Genomic DNA, 6867 nt, shown 5'->3' with positions numbered 1-6867 from the left:
CTAAAAAGTTGTTCTGTGTGGGTTTTGTGTTGTGTCTGAGTTCCGCAAAAATATTTGGCAGTTGGGAGAGTAGCTGTGTTCAATAGAAAGAAAACGCTCCAAAACAGCAAACACAACTGCCAAGTAGAAGTTTGCGAGTTTGAGTAATGACATCGTTGATTCATAATTAAACTTAAATCAAAAATATATACTGTAAAAATAAATAGGAATAATAAACGTTCAAAGTGTATACACTAAAAAAATAAATAAAATAAAAAATACAATAATAACAACAAAAATATTGATTAAAAATTAAAGAAGAAAATAATTTAAAGCACAATACACAATTTTCACTGTGCCTTTATTCGCAATCGAAACGAGGGAAATTCAGTTGGATTACAAAAATAATATGGATTTTATAAGAACCTGGAAAGCATAATAAGACATGGTAAGTTATTTACTGCTTCAATATTTATTTTTTTTTTTTATTTAAGATAAAAATAACGAAGTTATGTATATCTTAATAAATTAAAAAATCTTAATAGCCTAACTCTGTATCTAGCCTGTATCTATTTAAATTCTTCTCGTTGAGTACGTTGGAGGCTCAAATCGTAATAAAAATGCATTTCAAGATTTCATGAAGCACACGAGTATATTGCCGTTATATAAAAGCTTCCTACAAATATATGTATATATATGTACATATGTTTAGACTAGATCAGCGAATAGAAAACAGAACGTTCAAATCTCCAAAATAAATAATCGAGATCTAATACAAAGAAACAACAGCCGAAATAGTTGAAATGTACGGTTGAGCGTACACCAGAGAAGTCGGGGTGGGATCTATAGCCCATTAACAACTGACTTTTTATTTGTACACCTTAAAAGCCGATTCGGTTGTATTATAATATAACCTTAACTCTGGTTTGTTCTCTATAAGATTATTAAAATAGGAACGATAAGAAAGGAAACAAAGGCGAGATTGCCGGTGCGCTCAATTTAAAACTCCAGGAACTGTGAGAAAAGTGCTTTAGTTGGAGAACGGTCATTCGCCAAAACTGTTGGACAATAAAAATATAGATAAGGCAGTTATGGGAAATAATATTAAATTATCAGAAACATTGCTCAAGCTGCCCTGAAACAAACCGAATCTGGTGAGGGTAAAGAAATAATATCATTATATAAGACCACGACACTTACAGAGGTTCAGAATGCCGAATGAGGGTAAAAATTATTTAAAAGCAAATACAGCGTGATGTCTGACTTTTTATCATCCGTCTAACTTAGCCAGGCTAAAATAATCATACCCAGACTTCTTACTCTCAATAATTTTTGTAGACGAATTTTTTTTACGAATTATGATGAACTTGTTTAACAATTTATCTTTTAACCATTTTGCCTTTCATAAGCAACCTTTTCTATCTGAATATGGAAAGTTACCTTAATTTTTGAACAGACTGTAAAACATATATATATATATATATGTACATATGTACGTATATTCTATCTCTTGCGAAGCGATTCTACAACTAATCTTATATTCATTATTCATTATATTCTCGCTCATGGTTAAATTCACTCTTGAAATGGATTATTTTAACTTTGGCAACAGAATTTCAATGATCCTCCAACTTTCCCCAATGAGAGACGAAATTTGCATTAAAACTTACTTCTCGAAATATTGCGCAATAATTATTATAGACAGTTTTACTAGAAGATAGTCGTTAAATGGAAAACAGTGCAAAAATTGAAATATAATCCATAACCACACTTACCAGGGTTAATTATTTTCGGTTGCCAGCCATTTTGTGCAAAATATACTATTTCGTAATTAAAATTCTTCTTGAAATTAAAATTCTACTCAAGCAAGCGCAGCTGCAAAGTGGCCAAAACACAATGTGATCACAGCTGAAATAGTAAAAACACAATAAAAAAATTTACAATAATTACTGAAAAAGGAATATTTCGAAAAATATGAATGTAGCACGTTGATGACTGCATTTCGAACACACACACATGCAAACACATGAAAATAGCAAAACTGATGATGGCACCCACAATCAGCGTAGAGAATAAGAATTTGCACAATCCGTCAGCCATCTTCATCACGACTTGCATTATAATTTTCATTATAAAAATTTAATATGCTTTTACGGCTGCGCGCTCATCAGTGTGGGTATGTATGTGTTTGTGTATGTGCATGAGCGTTTGCAGCACGAAGCAACGCTTGCTGGCTCGCCTAAAACGCATTTAGAATTGTTAAAGCCACAAATGGCGCACAGAGGCAAGCGCATGCGCAGCAGCAAACGCAGTCGCCGTCACACCGCCGCATGCGCAACAGGCAGCACGCGTAAATGCCATGAAAAGCGACCGTGATTCGTAATTAAATTGCATGCCGCGTTGCGTCACACACATACCCAAGCTCACATATGTTTGTGGTTTTTGTTGTTATTTGTGTGTTTGCACAGTGGCTCACAATTATTTATAAATTGTCTTCGCGTTTTTTTGTTTTCTGTTTTTAATTGCACACGCATCCGTGGCGGCGCTGTGACTTTTAGTGCGCCCACGCTGAGCGTTGCAATAGTCTTCCAAACAGCAATAGAGTAATAAACTAACAACAACAACAACGTCGTCGTAGGCTATGGCCATAAATGCCAATTGTATGCATGCCGAGTGACAACATCATCAACGTCCGTCCTCAGTTCTTTGCTACGTCAACGACGCTGCGCCACCAACGGCGTTCAGTGTGCATTGGTGCCGCTTTGTGTCGTGCCAAGCGCTTGCTGTTTATGGCTTACTAGCTTGCATATGCATCACATACATATAAGCAAATAAATAAATAAGTAATCAACTAACTCACCGTGCAGTTAGCCCGCGAACCCACCGCGTTGCAGCCACAGCGCGCACGAGTTATCCGCTGTCTGTCAGGTGGCCACAGTAGTGCGCTTAGTAATGACCACACAGCTGGCCACAGCAAAGCGCGGATTGTCCAACGATTGCTTGAAAAAGTCTACACCTAGGACACTAGTGCAAAGTCTGAGTGCAGCTGCAAGAATTTTTATAAAATGCTTGATAGTTATATAATCCCGAAATATCGCTTTTGTTCGGGATATCTTAAAGAATTGCTAGAGAATTATTCTCGTATGGATAAGGCATTGGTTAGATTTAAATACAGCTGACAAAATTGAATAGAATATAAAATATAGACTTCGGGTTTGAAAAATTTTAGTGTCTTTTTACTTATTTAAATTGTAGTGCATTCAAGAGCAAGTGAAGTCAAATGGTAAATCTTCTTCTTCTTAGTTAGCGCAGGAACCGCTAACGCAGTTATAGCCGAGTTTACAACAACGCGCAATTCGTTCCTCCTTTTCGCAGTTTGGCGCCAATTAGAAATCGCAAGTGCTGCCAGGTCCTTCTCCACATAGTCCTTCCAACGGGGTAGAGGTTTTCCTCGGCTTCCACCAGCGGGTACTGCATCAAATACTTTCAAAGCTGGAGCGCTTTTGTCCATTCGAACAACATGACCTAGTCAGCGTAGCCGCTGTCTTTTTATTCGCTGAACTATGTCAATGTCGTCGTATAAATCGTACAGCTCATCGTTCCATCGTCTGCGGTATTCGCCGTTGCCAATGTTCAGAGGACCATAAATCTTACGCAAAACTTTTCTCTCGAAAACTCCTAAGTTGACATCGTCCACGATTCTTCGCCATAAGGCAGGACGGGAATGATGAGAGACTTGTAGAATTTGGTTTTTGTTTGTCGAGAGAGGATTTTACCTTTTTTGTGATTCTGCGTTGGATTTCTAGGTTGACATTGTTATTGCTGTTAATACTGGTTCCGAGATAAACGAAATTATCTACAACTTCAAAGTTATGGCTGTCAACAGTGATGTGGGAGCTAAGACGCGAATGCGCTGACTGTTTGTTTGATAACAGGAGATATTTCGTCTTGTCCTCGTTCACCACCAGACCCATACGTTTCGCTTCCTTATCCAGTCTGGTCTCTTTATACACCTTTTTCGGATTTCGGTTTTTCTTCACATCTAATTCGTAATTTTTTTATGCCTATACAATAATGAAGAGATATTAGGCAAACTATCTTATAGGGTATGAAAGCAGTCTTTGTTGAATAAAGCGTATTCAACCATTGCAGACCAAATCAAAATCAGCTGTTTGAAAACATTTAAATCATAATCTCTTGCTTCAAATATTGGAAATGTCGTCTTGAAACCTATTATGGGACACCAAAACCGCCCAGGACCTGATTAGATAAATATTTAGATTATAAATAGATAAACGTGGAATCATTCAGGTTCATTCATATGCTCAAAAGTGAGACCACTTTAAAGTGTTTCCAATTATTTTTTATTTTTATGGTTTTTTGTATTCAAGGACCAAATAAAATTTAGTTAAAAACAAGTAAGGAAAGGCTAAGTTCGGGTGAAACCGAATATTTTATACTCTCTGAGGTAATTCCTGAACCGATTTCACTCAATTTCACCACCAACATACATTATATCCAAGAATATACATATGCTCACTTAATTTGGCTCAGCTTAGCAACTTTGTTGTTGTGCGAGAGTATAAAAATGAAACGATCAAAGGTCATGTATACGAACAAAAGGACAGGTCACTATTGTTCAAATAACACCACTATATTCCAAAACCACACTAACAATAATTTCAAATTCTGGGCCAAACTTAAAAATATTTAGTGGATATCTCTTCAGAAGATTTCCCTCAAGTGTATCGAATGCCTATACCCTGTAAAGTTCATAAGTCGAAAAATATTTTTTTATTTGCACTCTTGGTATACAAAATATTAAGTACAGCTTAAATTAAGAAAAACCATAAACTCATTTATTTAAAAAAATATAAAATTCCTCACCACACACCGTACATCTTCACGCCATGATTGGAATAACTAATGAAGCTGCTTATAAATACATAATTTAAATATTATTAGTTTATTATTTTCGAATTCGCGTTTGCAGTATTCTTAAGCTAATCGGCAACACGTGTTGTTGTTAAACATTTTCTTGTTCTTGTTGTGGTGTTGAGGGAGGTGGCGAGGGCGTTTTCGTTTTGGTTAGAAAAAAGTGAAACCATTTAGCAGCGCTGCTATATGAAGAAGTTGAAGGTGAATAGACACACATACAAAAATACACATTTAAATATGTATGTGTTTGCCCACTTGCCTTAGCGGCATTAGCGCAGCAGATTTCAGAGTTGCGGCCATAACCGAGGTGATTCGCTAATTTTTTATTGCCACTACCATTTGCCTACAAGCGCCGTGCAGTGGGAGGGTTTACGGCATTTATGGTGAGCTCGCTTAAGAATGCCAATCATAAGCAGTCAGCCAACAGAGCGTTGGAATGTTTTCACATTTCTGTGTGTGTGTGTTGTTGATGTGTTGGTGGTGTTGCGCAGATGTGGGCTTGCGGCTTACAGCGTAATTAATGAATGAATTCACCGCATTGAGCTGGAAATATTGCATAGTTGCGGTTTGCTTTTTTTTGTTGATAGTTTCGTGTTGCCGAAATAGGGACACGCTGACTAGCCTATATTTTTTTTGTGTTTAGCTAAGTTTTTTCATAAATGTTATTATGTTTTGACTAAATATAAGAGTTTATGGATGAGGCGTGAAATATGGCGATTACGAATTTATTTGCATTTAATGAGATTAATCACATTTGCATAGGAATTTTTTAATTGCAGATAATTCATCATGTCAATTTAAGTCATAATATTATCTTAAAAAAAAACACTAAAAATAAAAAGATAATTGATAAAAAATAAAATGTCCATATTTTTGTTTTGTTCGTTCATGCATTGTCTTTTTACTTGTAATTTTACTGCTATAGTTCATCAGGTATTGTTTGGTTCATATAATTATATGTAAATCTGATGAAAATCTGCAAACCTCTGTCCGTCTAGCGGGAAAATCACTAACCAAAGCAACCCGACCAAAAATTATACTCTTCTTCTCCAAATAGTGTAGTCGAGTGCTTATTATCTATTAACGAGAATTCGTAAAAATATTGAAAACTCAAGTCCGCTACGGTCCACGATGATCAAACGAAGGTCCTTTGTTTCTGCTCACACTGACAAAGGTAAGGGATAGTGCTATAGAGTGGTCATTGAATTTCCTCCCAAATTACTTTCAGCTTGAGAGACTTGTGAGTTCTATTCAAATCGTTATCTTCGATGACTTTCGAATCGAAGTTAGTTAAGGAATGATTTGTATCTTGGGGTATCCCAATTTGACAATTGAATTACGTAAAATATTTTACAATTCATATAATCACTAGAAGTCCTCTCCTTGACGGATAGGATATGAAATATAAGGATATAAGAGATCTCTCTGGATACGAATCGACAAGCAGAGTCCACGAGTATTCCTACTCTACACCGCCGTCAAAAATCTTCTTATGTGGTTTCAGTACAGTCTCAACTTATTTCTATAGATTTACCAAGGTAGAAGTATAAGCGAAAATACCACAGCAAATATAATATCGAAATGTTCAGAGAAGTGAGCTGATCACGTCTAACATTTGGGTCACTTGAAATACTTAAAATCTCCACTTTCAGTAATCTGCGTATTCATTCACGATAAATCATCTGATGTAGAACATTCTTGGGATATTCATTTTTTTCCAATTTTATAGTTTAAAATGTATTAATTGTAATTGTTGACATTTAACTTTGAGGTTAGAGGTCCTTTTAACCAGCATTTTCATTACAATGGCCCTTTTTCTGATTTCAGTGAGGTTAATCTATTAATAATTATATAATTTTCTTCACAATGAATACTTAATTATTAAATTAAGAGAGGTTTGAAGACTTCTCAAACTGATTGTGTGCCTTCAGATTGTCGCAAAGAATAAGC

General features: G+C 35.7%; 2 protein-coding genes across 7 annotated transcripts in view; one reads left to right on the top strand and one right to left on the bottom strand.

Moving 5' to 3' along the window:
• LOC105209815 (uncharacterized) overlaps positions 1-6867 on the top strand; it is a 140356-nt gene that overhangs the window by 479 nt on the left and 133010 nt on the right. The window contains exon 1 of one of the 6 annotated variants that reach the window (XM_054233952.1): positions 207-427. The exons of the other annotated variants lie outside the window; for them this stretch is intronic. The gene's annotated coding sequence lies outside the window, so the exon portion shown is untranslated. Of the gene's footprint in view, positions 1-206; positions 428-6867 lie in introns of those variants that run through there. 6 annotated transcript variants of the gene reach the window in all.
• LOC105209822 (phosphopentomutase) overlaps positions 1-6867 on the bottom strand; it is a 49952-nt gene that overhangs the window by 41597 nt on the left and 1488 nt on the right. The gene's annotated exons all lie outside the window — the stretch shown is intronic.

The sequence above is a fragment of the Zeugodacus cucurbitae genome, chromosome 6 (genome assembly GCF_028554725.1).
Source record: "Zeugodacus cucurbitae isolate PBARC_wt_2022May chromosome 6, idZeuCucr1.2, whole genome shotgun sequence".
Lineage (NCBI taxonomy): Eukaryota > Metazoa > Arthropoda > Insecta > Diptera > Tephritidae > Zeugodacus > Zeugodacus cucurbitae.
The sequence above is the reverse complement of the archived record's forward strand: the minus strand, read 5'-3'. Positions and strand labels throughout refer to the sequence as shown.